At 33.6% G+C, this 14,782-nt stretch overlaps 1 long non-coding RNA gene and 5 other non-coding genes across 6 annotated transcripts; all 6 read left to right on the plus strand.

Annotated features, from left to right (window-relative positions):
• The first annotated feature begins 800 nt into the window (after window positions 1-800).
• On the plus strand, window positions 801-3,771 carry LOC111888740 (uncharacterized). The gene is made up of 2 exons (XR_008230127.1): window positions 801-934; window positions 3,281-3,771. It is a non-coding gene; the product is annotated as an uncharacterized LOC111888740 (long non-coding RNA).
• LOC111888762 (small nucleolar RNA Z161/Z228) lies at window positions 982-1,087 on the plus strand. The gene has a single exon (XR_002849310.1). It is a non-coding gene; the product is annotated as a small nucleolar RNA Z161/Z228 (small nucleolar RNA).
• On the plus strand, window positions 1,154-1,225 carry LOC111888758 (small nucleolar RNA Z105). Its single transcript, XR_002849306.1, has one exon. It is a non-coding gene; the product is annotated as a small nucleolar RNA Z105 (small nucleolar RNA).
• LOC111888759 (small nucleolar RNA Z105) lies at window positions 1,306-1,378 on the plus strand. Its single transcript, XR_002849307.1, has one exon. It is a non-coding gene; the product is annotated as a small nucleolar RNA Z105 (small nucleolar RNA).
• LOC111888761 (small nucleolar RNA Z103) lies at window positions 2,008-2,112 on the plus strand. The gene has a single exon (XR_002849309.1). It is a non-coding gene; the product is annotated as a small nucleolar RNA Z103 (small nucleolar RNA).
• Window positions 2,203-2,306, plus strand: LOC111888760 (small nucleolar RNA Z103). Its single transcript, XR_002849308.1, has one exon. It is a non-coding gene; the product is annotated as a small nucleolar RNA Z103 (small nucleolar RNA).
• Window positions 3,772-14,782: the final 11,011 nt, after the last annotated feature.

A 14,782-nucleotide genomic window follows, 5' to 3' on the forward strand; every position in this document is an offset into this window, starting at 1 on the left:
TGAAAAAACCAAAAATATAGTAATTATATAAAATTATTAATGTTTATTATCAGAGTCAATTGTATCTACGTAAAATTACAAATTAATTACATTTTGACAAAAAAAAAAGATAAAATTGTCAATTATTTACCAGTCAAGATAGCCATTTCGCCTTGATATGAACTTGCTGTAAAGTTGGTTCCCTCTCTCCTATTGCATTTTATAAAAGCCTTGTAATAAGTCGTGATAAATTATCAACAATTGTTAAAGAAATGATGTATTCTAGAATAAAATGAAAACTTAAATTTAGAGTACGAAAACTATAATTTACTCTAATTAAAATAAAATTTTTTCATAACATATTATTACCTCCTCCGCAACAGATATCTATAACTTATTTTTTTTCCACTGAAGTGATCTCAATCTATTGCACCATCTACATGTGATTGAGACGAAAGCAATGGCAAACATAAAAAAGAAGCACGTAACACCCATGTTACTGTTTTGATGCATCATCTGGACAATATGACGGCAGAGAGGGAGAAAATAGCTTTGTAGATAGCATGGACAAAACTGTCAAGGCCAAAAATTAGTGTTTCTAACTTACACCTAGAATTAAATTAATTTCTCAATAACACTACTAAAAATTGTAAAATATAATAATTTTATAAATTAAATTAATTTCTCAATAATACTACTATACCTTGTAACAAGAAAATCATTATGTGTAAAGAGAAAAGATAATCGGTAGCATTATTGAGATGGGCCTTTGAGATTTGGGTCACGCAACAGAAAGTATTGTGGGCTTTAGTACGATTTCAGTTTAAAGGGGGGCGATGAAACCCTAACTACGACACCAATGCTCCCTTTATAAACAACCTCCTCCTAGTTCCTACCATCGTCAAAGCAATTCATCTCAGTCAATGCATATTTTAGGGTTTTTAAATCCAATCAGGTATTCCCAATTCATTCTTTCTTTCTGTTTTAAGCTTTTAGATTTCAAATCCAAATGACGATTTAGGATTACATCTCACGACGGTCGTCTGAAATCACGTCTTTTTGTAGGACTGTGATAAATTGATGTATTGATCCATTTTTTCTGATGGTTTTTCTATCATCTTCTCTGTTGCTTTTTCTATTTCAAAATTTCTAGATGTGAATTCGATTACTTAGGCGAGCATGGTGATGATTGTTTAATTCTACCGATAATTCATGAATGGATTTACAAACCTCCTACTCATTCTGAATGTTCGCCATTTTTGTGATTGATTTCATGTTCATTACTCTTTCCAATTTCCATATATTGTGTCCGAAGCTGTAGTTAGAAGAACATGTTGATGATTGTTTAATTATTCCGAAAAATTCATGAATGGAATAACAAACCTCCTACTCATTCTGAGTGTTCTTCTTTTATTGATTAATTGCTTCTTCATGTGTTATTTCGATTTCCACACTAGAAAAAGATCCTACACTTGTTAATGTTTAGCTGTATAATTATTTCGCACGATGATGAGTATGTTGTATTGAGATCGAAAGATCTTTGATTTTTTAAATCAACAAGTCCTTTTCATCCTGAGTGCTTGAATTATTCGCGTTCTATAACATTCTTATTTTCTGTTTCGTTCAACCCAAACAAGCTTTTTGTGAATTGCTTTATGAATCATATGAAATACAAAGGGTCTGAAGTTTGACTCTTTGGCTTTAACTGTAATGCCATAGTGTTGAATCCAGCACCCAAAACTAAATTCCCCCTTTTTGTTTATCAAGTTAGGATTTTTTCATAGCCTATCTACATTCATTAAGGGTTACATGCATTTTATGTTATAAACTTTCATATTTTCAAAGGATTTAGTAATTTGCATCGAAAATACTGATTACCAGCTCTCTTTTATTGCAATAGGTGTTGTGTATGAGCCGATGCGATATTAATTTATTCGTATTCTGAAATTTTTTGGTTTCAATTTTATCCAAATTTTATTCGGATGCGAAGAACATTTATTTATTGTCTTTTAATTTAAATTTGAAGATATGGATATGATGAATATTTCCCCAGATGATCGAATTTGAAATAACTGAGCGCAATTTTAATTTTTCTCCTTTCGGAGTAGAATTCAAGCCAGAAATCTGATCCATGTCTTCTATTATTTTTTGCTATTTGAAATCTGTTAATTTGTTAAAGAAATTTTTTATTTATTACTCTGTTTTATTACGATGAACATAAAATTGGAAGTGATGACTATTTCCCCAGATGATCGAAGTTGATTATACTGAGCGCAATTATTAAATTCTCTTTTATCTAGAGAATCCAAGCCAGAAATCTGATCCAATTTCAATTTGCTTATTTATTTCCGATTTTGTTTGTTTATTTATATAAGTTTATGATTATTATATCTATCTGTTTTTTATTTTTGAAGTATTAAAAATTGAACCAAACTACATTTCATGCCTTTTCTTTTAAAAGCATTAAAGATTTGAAAAAAGATTGTAATGTTTTTTTGATAACAATAAAAAGACATTTAAAATGCAATCTATTTGAAATACAATTCAATGTTATATTTATCAATAACGAAAAAATTATGATTAAAACCTAAGAAAATCAAAAACAAAAATATATAAGATCAAAAAGTTGAGAATAAAGATTTTAAAAGTTGAATATTGTATTTAAAACATAACGTAAATTTAATAATATTTGAGGCATATATTCTGCTACTTAGGGGTTGTTTGTCAAGATATGAATTTCAAAGAGTTTCTAAACTTTTAAGAACTGTTAAAATTTAAGATCTAACTTTTAAGATCTGAATTTTTATAAATGTTAGTTTGGTTTGAACATTTGAATTGAAGGGTTGAATCATAAAAATGTCAATTTTGCCTTTTTATGTTTTTTTTTGTTGAATTTAATGTTTTTGTTTATACAGTGACCAAAACAGCTTCTTGAATAAATAAAATTCTATTGTAGAGTGCTTCAGGTTTCTGATGAAAACATTTGTTTGAGAAAGTACTTTTTGTTCCGATTGATGATTGAGATTTGACACTAAATTGAGTTTGCAACCAAAACTTAACCATAAATTAACAATTAACATCAATTCCCAATCGAATAGTGAATTCTATATTGTTACAATTGATTGATGAAGAAGAATGATGGATAAATTATATTTGTGATCAAAAAACATAAGTTGGGTTTAAATTTATTACTATGCTACATGACAATAGAAACATAAATACATGACAATAAACAAAAAAAACATTCATAAATATTTACAACAAAGTTTTTCAACCTAAATGTCTTTGAATTCCTTGTTAGTGGACGAGGAAATAGTCATCAGAGACCATGAGATGAAATCAGCACACCAGAGAAATTGCCGATTTTATCGGATTTTGTATGTATAACTTTATGATATTATTGTCAAATTTTCAAGGTAAAGTTTTTGTAAGTGAGACGTTTTGGGGGTTTTGAAGGATAAACAAAGATGGTTTGAGCTAGAAAATGTTAATACCCTTATCAAAGATTGACCTCAAAGATCTTTTTCAAGTTTCGATTCCATCTATGAGGCGAGATAAAACAAAAAAAGATCGAAGATTTTCAAAGTTTATCGAGGATAGAGATCCAATGTTTGGACTTTGGATAGTAACCTTAAAAGTTATTTGGAGGTGCGAAGGGTTTGTAAAAGGAATTGTATGCTAATTATTTTTTAAAGAATGAAACAAATTTGTTAGAAAAGGTAAGTCTAATTGTGGCAAATGTAAATGACGACATCGCTGAACAATATCGTTTCTGTTTTTTCATCTTCTTAAGCCTTCTGTTATACACAACTAACTATACCTAAAATATCATATAATTTTTTTTCAAATATTAATTTTCGTTAATTTAAAATACCAAATTATGTGATTGTTAAATATGTGATTGTTTATATAGGAATTTAGTAAATTTTAATGAGAATGTTAAATATGTAATTTTTTATATATTCGATGATCAATAATGTCATAAAGTTGTACATACAAAATTTTAATGTGAATAGTAATGTATTTTTGTTCGTATATTTGTTGAAGAATAAAGACATATCGTTGTATATACAAAACTTATAGTATAATAGTAACTTAAAGTAGTTTCTCACGTTCTTATATTAAAAAGTATTCTCATTTGAACTTAACTATATATATATATATATATATATATATATATATATATATATATATATATATATATATATATATATATATATATATATATATCCTTTTTGTGATTTTAAAATATCATTTATCTAAAAAAAATTTAACATTTTCCGATCATTTTATCTTATTATATTTTATCAATTGACTACTATACCCTTGTTATAAAAATTAAGTTTAAAATATCAATTGCGTATCATTTTTGTGATTGCACCTTCACAAAGTTCTGGTAATATACTTTTTCATGTTTAGGATATCTTGTTACTTCTCAAAAATTCTCATATCATTTATCATAGGTAGAAAACTGTGAGGTGTTCCAATATGGAGATTATGCTAGTGTTCATAGGAAGTCAAACTTAGGAACAGTTCCATAATAGAAAGTCGATATTACTTAGATTCAAACCTTGAGGACGGCGGACGACGACTATTGAAACTACAAACCAAACCAATATCAGATTGAGCAATTATTGTCATTAGGTTACAACACCAATTTGTGTGTTAAACTAATTCACGAACATCTCATTTACAAACCAATCAATAGTTCTAGTCTAAAGGATTACGGTTAAATTATGTGCATAGAACACCAAAATATAAATATATAACAACAATCAATCCAAATGATAAAACTTAATCTGCAAATTGTTATTTAAAAACAAAACCCAGATGAGGATGACCTCAATTGTTGAAAATCAAACAATATTTGAGATGATCATCCCTTTAATCAAAAAAGAAGCCACAACTGTTTGTATTTGCCAAACACCCCCTAAATAGTTATTACTTCCGTTTATACATACACAAACCACTTGTACTGTTTTTCATCATCTTTTTTTTTTTTTTTTTTTCGTTTTCCTTAATTCCTTTATTTTTTAATGTCATACTAAGTAAAATGCTAAAATATATAAATAATAGTTTATAAAAATAAACCTTTAGAATATCAGGTGTTGTGATTCAAAAGTCGATAAATAGACCTTTGAGAATGCCAAAATACTCAGATGTCAACTACTTGTTCATTGTGATTTTAAAACCAAGTTTGGTCACAAATTAAAACATTTTCAACGATGGTATGTAATTCAAGGATTCATATTGATTTAGGTTCTCGAAACCTTAAAATATTGAACAAAATCTATATAGAACCTTATAATAAGGACAATAATCACCGTAATCAGGAAGTCCATGTGATAAAACTTGATATTATAAGGACCAATGATGAAAAAGGTTTCATTTTTAGACTAAACAAGATGAAAAATATACAAACTACCTTAATCATGTCAAATCTTGTGTTTAACCGTTATTTATTGCAAAAGTAAGATGCCAAAATATACAAACTAATGATAATACAATGCTCTAACTGACCCTCTTGGTTGAGTTCTTTGAACCTGCAAAGCCAACACATTAAAGAAACATAGTAAAAACATTTTTAGGAACAAACCTGATATAATAAAGCCTTCACCCAATATATTTATAAGATAAAAATACAAAAAGTTAAAAATGATGAAATCAGTTACAAGTAAGGATTAAAATAAAAACCTGTTAAGAAAGAGTCATCTGCAAGAGGGATATTTGAATCAACATGTATTTTCTGATGGTTTCAAATTTTGAATTATCTTAAATTTAGGGAAGAAGATAAAATTTGTTGAGAATATAAGGATTCAAAACAAATGTTAAAATTTAATATTATTTTATTGATGACTACTTGTACTATTAGCTTAATGATTTGAACGTCTTAAAAAAATAATATTATTATATTCAATCTATTTTTAGAAATAGTGAAATTTCTTTTATAAGATAGTAAAGATATATATATGAAAAATAAGAAGATGAGTGGTAGTATTTATAGATAAATATTAAAGAAATTGAAAAATAACCGTTAGGAAGGAGGAAGAAAATGTCAAAAGAGATTTAATGCAAGAAATGAATTCATTGATCGTTTGAAATCGTTGTCCGGAGCAGTAAGGGTCACGACCACGACTCACCACGAACCACAAGGGTAGTGTGCACGGTCGTGGGTCATGGCCACCATGACCCACTACGTGGCCACCATATCGGATGGTCTTATATATTCATTATTAATTTGGGTTTTTACTTTTATGTTCATATTTTAACGGAGTGGTTTTATTTATTTATTTATTTATTTATTTATTATTATTATTATTATTATTATTATTATTATTATTTGTATTTGTCTATGGTATTGCCGCCGGAGACATGATTGCGTAGGAAAGGAAGAACATGGCGACGAAAGGGTGGATTAGGTGGAATATGTAAAGTTGATGTTTGATTTCGATTTCCACATAGCCAAAGAATCGTACTATGTTTAATGTTTTTTCGTATCATAATTTCGCACACGATGAGTGTGTTGTATTGATTTTTTTTTATATGAACAACCCTTTTTCATCTTGAGTGCTTTAATTATGGGAAATCGTCGGAAAAGTCTTAATATTTTATGTTAATTTACGAAAAAGTCTCAAACTAAAATTTGTTTATGAAAAAAATCCTAATTACCGGTAAAAATGAGGATTTGACACTATTTTTCCGGTTTACCCGTTTCATTACTTAACCGGTTTTAATAAAGTTCTATTATTTTACCATAATTTACGAATAAGTCCCAAATTATGGTAAAATAATAGGACTTAATGAAAATTATGGTAAAATAATGGGACTTTAATGTTTTCGTGTAAATAATGAAACCGGTAAACCGAGAAAATAGAGCTAAATCGTCATTTTTACCGGTTTTTGGTACTTTTTCATAAACCAATTTTAGTTTGGGACTTTTCGTAAATTAAGGTAAAATATTGGGACTTTTCCTGAGATTCCCCTTCAATTATCAACTTAATAACACATTTTTACTTTCTGTTTTCGTCAGTTACAAACAAGATTTTCTTCAAATACAAATAAGTTTTTTTTATTAATGATTATCATATGAAATACAACGAGTATGATTTGAATCTTTGGCTTTAACTTTAATGTCATAGTGTTGAAACTAGCACCAAAAACAAGTTAATATTAGATTACCTAGATTTTTCAAGATATTGTTATAAAATTTACTATTTTTTTAACGGTGATTTTTTCTTAATTTTATAAACTTACGATTGGATGTTATGATTACTTCCCTAGATGATCGGAGTTGATTAATTTTTTTAGAAAAGCTGGGATTTTATTATAAACCAATTAGCAAGAAACAAGCCAAACAAAAACATCAAGAAATAAGAAACAAGGGGTTTTGGAGTCAACCCATCCAGTATTACACCTAGGGATGAGCAAATGAACCGATCCAGCTGGAACCGGTCCGAATCGGACCCGACCGTGGAACCGAAGTTGACCGAATTTAAGAACCGAACTGGACTGTCGGAACCGGTTCAAGTTTTTGCCCGGTCTTGGATGTATGATTATTTTAGGAACATGCACATAAACAAACGATTGCCAAATAATATATGAAAAACTACAAGTTTGATATTATAAAAACTAAGTCGGTTTTTCTCTTTCAAACAACCATTGCACCATCGTTAACTATCCAACATTCAAAATATACTTTCAAGTTTCCTAACAATTAAAAAAAAATCTAATTTATATGTAGATTCCAACATCTATTTGGTATTTTGACTATTTTTTTTTATTTCTTCCCGGTTAGCTTCAAGTTGTAACAATGTCTATATAATACCAAAGAAAAATGTTATTACTTAATAAACTTTAACAATTACTAATAAGACGTTAAAAATAAAATGTAACAAGTATTAGTGTATTACCAACAACGAGGTCATCGTTAGCTAACACATCATGCACTTCGTCATAGGCAAACTACTTTCTTAGCCAATTTTGAGTGCATATCAATGCCTCCATAATCAAAAGGGATAAATTAGCACGGTAGTCGGTAATTACTCGACGACCGTTATTGAATGTGGATTCGGATGCTATGGTGGAAATTTGCATCCCCAAAATATCTATTAGGAAACAAATTAGTGTATAATACATGACATGAATTTCTAAAATAAATATGAAAAGTTAAAGTAAAAGAAGGTCGATACCTCTTGCCATTCGAGCAAATCGGGTAGGGGTGAACAAAAACCAGACCAATAAAAGAAAAACCGCAAAAACCGCAATAAACCGCAACCGAAAAACCGAAACCGACGCAAAACCGATGGTGCGGATTTTATTTTTTTGAAAAACCAAATTTATTGGTGCAGTGCGGTTTTTATCTAAAAACCAGACCACCAAAACCGAACCGCACCGCAAACTTATTAACAATAAAATAAATCACTAATTTATATTATACATGTAACATCCTGTTTCGGATCGCCCGTGATTAGGATTCGCGGGCTGCAACCCGGGCATGAGGAAGCCTCGGGGATGCGACGAGTTGCTAGAAGCGTAGGGCTTCTCGTCACCTTTCCGTGGATATGAGGTTTATTGGAAACGGAGTTATATCGAGGACTCTATGGAAGTTTGAAGTTTTGTCAAGAAAGGTCCCTTATTTGAGAAAGGTGGCAGCTGAGTACGCTTAGCATACTCATGTGCGTGACTTTTAAGCGGAGCCACCTAGTACACTGGGCATACCAGAGGGTACGTTGGACGTACTAGGCACATAGTGAAAACCCTAAATGAGGGGGTGTCCCTATAAAAAGAATAAGATGGCCTCATTCCTGGCCACCATCCTCGGATAATCAACCCTCTCAAACCCTAATCCTCGTTCTTGAGCTTGTGTGTGTCCATTTGAGAGCATTTAAGTGATAATGTGTGTTCTTGGAGTGAAGAAGGAGCTTTGAAGAAGAAGGAGTGGGAGTCCAGGCTATAGATCTGAGCATATCTGTGTTGGGAGCTTCATTTGGAGGTATAAAGCTCAAAGATTTCTCACTCTTTTGTTTTGTGCATCATGTTAGACCATTTTAGGTTTTTGGTCCTAAAGTTGCATGCTTTATGAGAAAATGAGCTCCAGAGATCATGAGCAGCTTCTTTGAGTGTCTTTAGGAGTATAGTGTCATAAAAATCGAGACTTGGATGTTTGAATCAACCCATGCATGAGATATGAACATTTAGAGATAAGAGAATGAGAGTTTTGGGTGTTTGTGACTTTATCAGCCATGCAAAGGCTTAAAGTCACAAACTTTATGGAGTAAGCACCTTTAGGGAGTCCAGATCTGTGATATGAGCTAAGGTCTTAACAGGTTAAGACCAAGAAAGTGAGAAAAGCCATACTAGACGTACGCCGAGCGTTATCCTAGTACGCCCCGTGTACTGGGTTGGTGTCCCCGATCAGATTTCGTTCATGCTTGTGTACGCTGAGCGTACCAAGGGAGGTAAGCCCCGCGTAACCTCGATGTGGACTTTTTGGGCTAAATCTTATTTTGGGCCTTAAGGGTTGGGCCTGGATCTTTGGGCTTGTGTACTAAAGCTTTTTTGCAGAGAAATATTATATATATGCCTTGGACCCTTGTGTTGGGCTTGTCGCTTGGACTTGAGAGTTGGGCCTTAGGAGAGCTCATTCATTATTGGGCCTTGGTGAGCCTAATGTGTTTTAGGTTATTGGTGAGCTAGTTTGTGGAATACAGTAACACTCTAAAAATTCCAACCAATTAAAATTTTTCAAAACATCCCAATTTCATAAAGTTATTACAAAAAGGTTTTCAATACAATTATTTATCAGAGTCTTCCCAGAACCATATCATAAAACATAATCATGAGGAGCGGTACGATCGCGCATTTGCCTTGCCACGGTCTCCTGAAGTACCTGAAACATTTAAACCACAATTGTAAGCCCAAAAGCTTAGTGAGATACCCCCAAAATACCAACACCATACAAACATAACCATATCATATAACCGATACAGAACAGCCATGCACTTCGGGTCTACTGTGTGACTAGTCCGCCGTACCAGCCTACAGTCCACCTGGTCCACCCTCCGAGTCTACCATATACATCGAGTCTACAGTGTGATTGGTCCGCCCGCATCGGGCCTTCAATCCACCTGGTCTACTCTCTAAGTCTACAGTATGACTGGTCCGCCCATACCAGGCCTTCAGTCGGCCTGGTCCACTCACCGAGCCTCGACACGTCTGGTCCGCCCTTATTTGATTATGGTGCCTCAGATTCTACTGTGTCTCGTGAATATGCGCATTCCTTTCAAATTGCTTGTTATGCACTCGCGCAACCATTTCACATAGATACCATGGGAAATATATCATTACTTGCTGATAAAATATATATATGAATTGTGTCATAGAAATCGCAAGCTATAATTTTCTTGCTAATCTGGTTCCTATCTCCTTGCCCAACTTTGATATTATTTTCGGCATGGATTGGTTGTCAAAGAACCATGCAGAACTCTTGTGCTATGAAAAGATAGTACGTATTCCCATTGAAGGGGAGAATCCTATATATGTCTACGGTGAACAAATAATCTTAAAAATAATCTCCTTCCTCAAAGCTCGTAAATTCATATCAAAAGATGTTCTATTTATCTGGCCTATACCGTCGATATCTCAAAAAAAAGGAAAAGAAAACGGTAGATGATGTTCCCATTGTTAACGAATATCCTGATGTTTTCCCCGATGATTTGCCTGGACTTCCTCCAGATAGGCAAGTAGAATTCCGAATTGATCTTGTGTCTGGTGCTGCTCCGATTGCAAAGACTCCTTATCGCCTTGCGCCAGCTGATATGAAGGAAATGATGATCCAACTGCAGGAATTAATTGACAAAGGCTTTATTCGACCAAGTACTTCTCCTTGGGGTGCTCCAGTGTTGTTTTTCAAGAAGAAAGATGGTTTGATGCGAATGTGTATTGATTACCGTGAGCTAAATAAAGTAACTATCAAGAACAAATACCCACTACCTCACATTGACGATTTGTTTGATCAAATTCAGGGTGTTAGCTATTTCTCGAAAATTGATTTGAGATCTGGTTATCATTAGTTGAAAGTACATGAATAGGATGTACTGAAGACTGCTTTTCGTACTCGATATGGGCATTATGAATTCATTGTCATGTCGTTTGGTCTGACAAATGCTCCTGCTGTATTTATGGATATGATGAATCCCGTATGTCATCCGATGCTCGATAAATCTGTCACCGTATTCATTGATGATATTCTAATCTATTATAAGTCTGAAACTGGTCATGCCATTCATATTCACGAAGTATTAGAACTTCTTCGAAAGGATAAACTATATGCTAAATTCTCGAAATGTGAATTTTGGCTTCGCCAAGTTCAATTTCTCGGCCATGTGATTTCTGGTGATGGTATATCCGTAGATCCTACCAAAATCGAATCCATTCAGAATTGGGAAGCGCCCCGTAATGCTTCTGAAATTCGTAGTTTCTTGGGTCTCATGGGATATTACCGGAGATTCATTATAGATTTTTCGCGTATAGCCGTACCTCTCACGACCCTTACACGAAAGGAAGTAAAGTTCAAATGGGGTGAAGCCCAAGAAAAAGCTTTCTCAACTCTAAAAGATCTTTTGACACATGCTCCGATCTTATCACTTCCAGAAGGTGATAATGATTTTTCTGTGTAAAGCGACGCTTCAAGATTGGGACTCGGCTGTATGTTGATGCAACGTGGTAAAGTGATAGCCTATGCCTCGAGACAATTGAAAGATTATGAAAGGAATTATTCTACCCATGACCTCGAACTCGCTGCAGTGGTATCTGCCTTAAAACTTTGGAGACATTATCTTTTTGGTACAAAATGCCAATTGTTTACCGACCACAAAAGTCTCAAGTACATATTCAGTCAACAAACTTTGAATATGAGACAACAACGAGCCATGGAGCTAATCAAAGACTATGACTGTGAAATCCTATATCATCCTGGAAAGGCCAATGTAGTTGTCGATGCACTTAGCAGAAAAGTTTATCATAATAGTGTGTGTTATGCTATTACCCATACTACCATAAAATTCACTATTCTTGATGAACTAAAGAAATAGAAAGAAGAAGCCTTAAAGCCAGAAAATGTGAAGAAGGAAGGGATGGTACATTATACTGATGTTTTACTTGATGATCCACGAGGATTGAAGGTATTCAAGAATCGGCTATGGATTTCAAAGATTGGTGGATTAAGACAAAAGATTTTAGATGAAGCCCATAAGTCTAAGATGTCAATACATCCTGGTACAAGCAAAATGTACTATGATATAAAAGTTGATTATTGGTGGCCTGGATTAAAGAGAGACATTGGAAGATATATGCAAGAATTCTTAGTATGCTTACAAGCAAAAAAAGAGCACCAAAAGCCTTACGGAACTCCATAAAGTCTTAGTGCTCCTGTGTGGAAATCGGAAGAGTTATCCATGGATTTTATTATGTAACATCTCCCTCTGGCACGTATCACAATATTGTCAGCTTTGGGCCACTCGGCACGAGGACTTCCCAGGGGGTCACCCATCCCGGTACTACTCTCGCCCGAGCACACTTAACTGCAGAGTTCTTATGGGATCTACTGCCCTCACGGCTTTAAAACGCATTGTGACAAGGAAGGTATTCACACCCCTTATAAGGAGTGTTTAGTTCTCCTTCCAAGCCGATGTGGTATCAGGTCTAACCCACTTTCATCCCCAAAAATCACGCCAGAAAAGACCGATTTTGTTTATGCTTTGTTTAAAAATCAGAGTAACATTTTAAATAAAAGTGTTGCGGAATTTGTCCCAAAACAAAATATGATAGAGATTTATCAAAAGCATTTCCGTAGAAATGTATTTCATTAAAAAGACTCAGGATGTCATGTTCGATACAGATCATAAGCATAAACAATACAACATAGGCCTTACTACATTATTCCGTATTTACAGGCCTAAAATCCATTAATCTCTCATTCCAAGATATCACATCTATGCTCATGCGCCACTACATGTAATACAAGAAACTAAGTGGGTCAGGCTTGGGAGCCTGGTGAGCACATAGGGTTTTCAACCCACAATAAATAAGTTTATTAATTTCCTCAACCAACAATAACCTGATTACCCGTTCCCGTTATCCTCACATTACGTCCCTAAGCATCTATCATAAGGGACCTATCCTAAGAATTATCATCAGGACGGACACTACTGCTAAGGGGATTCCTCAGCAATAAATGTCCTTAAGGCAACCATGTGGGGGATGGAGTACATCTGGTGAGCACACAGTTCAAACAAACACAGTTCAATACCGGTTGGAGTTTGTGTAACATCGGTCTCCATCATTTGCCTCAAAGTTCTTTCGGGAACTTCTCCTCCGTCCGCCATTGCAATTGGTTCAATAATGGGTGGATTTTGTTTGTAGGGGTGGTGTTTCGGGAATTTTTTGGCGAGGTTCGGGACTAGAATCGGGTTCTATATCACTTAATGAAGCGGTTTCAACCTCCGGGTCCCCGTGGGGGTTAGAAGTTTGACCACGTTCAACTCGTTTTTCCTTCACCAAACGCCTTGCTTCTTTTTCGATTTTCCGGATTGTAAATCAAGTCACCTGTACGATGAGATCTGGGCATAGAGAAACAAATTGATTAAAAATAAACCAATCCCTGGCAACAGCGCCAAAAATTTGGTGGTTGTCGAGGACTCGAGGCCAACACAAATAATAACCCTAAATATTACACACTAAAATAGTGTATAGTGGTAAAGTGATCGAATCCACGGAGATTGGTTCAATTTATAACTCTATGAAAAATCTCTTTGTAAAAATACTTGTAAAATGACAATAAAAATAAAATGGGGGGTTTTGGTGTTTTGAAATACTTGAAACAAACTAGAGTTAACTATGATTTAAATAGACAAATACAACAAAAATAAGAGTTTGATGTAAAATCAATAAAAGAGAGATGGTTGACTTAAAGTTTCCTCACTTTGACTTTTGATGAACATATCATTAGAATCCAATGGTGCAATACTTTGATTTAAATCCTTAATTTGGCTATAGCAATCCAAGGAGCTTGAGATTACCTAGACTTTTCTTAATTGTTGAAATGGCTAGAGAAGCTCATAACAATTTCCTTAGTGAAAGTCACTAATTCCAAATAGCATGTAATTAGTGAAAGTCAACTAGCATTAAGAACCAAAAAGTCACCAAATCCAAGAGGGGTCAAATTCTTTCACCACCATGTTGGAGGAAATGTTTTTATGATTGTGTGAAGCAAAAACAACACAAAAATCATTTGTTGCTTGCTAATTTGAGGATCATTTACTTAATCAAGAAATTAGCCAACTAATCACCACAAACATATTTAAACTCATGAATAAAAACATACTAGTAGTGATAATATGATAAAACACAAAACAATTCCATAAAGATTTAAGATCAAGTTCTTGGATTCTTCAACATCCAACAAAAGTTCAAAAGATTCAACAAAAAGTCAACCAAGATTTGCTTAGCCAAGCATGGCTAAACTCAAATGAACAAAGTTAGATAAGATTGTACCAAACACTTGACAAGATTCAAGAGATGAAAAGAAGATATTCTTCAAGTGTTCTTGGCCTCCAAAAGTGCTCCAAACTCCAGAGAGAAAGTCTCCAAATCGGACCTTCAAGATAAGGCTAAAGAGGCACACCAAACTTCCCAAAATAGAGCTCTTAGCAAAATCCCAAAATTGCCCTAGTCAGGAACCCACGCGGGCCGTGGGGAATCTTACGTGGGCCGCGGGCTCTGACGGGTTATTTTGGGCTTCTTC

The sequence above is a fragment of the Lactuca sativa genome, chromosome 2 (assembly GCF_002870075.4).
Source record: "Lactuca sativa cultivar Salinas chromosome 2, Lsat_Salinas_v11, whole genome shotgun sequence".
In the NCBI taxonomy this organism is placed as follows: Eukaryota; Viridiplantae; Streptophyta; class Magnoliopsida; order Asterales; family Asteraceae; genus Lactuca; species Lactuca sativa.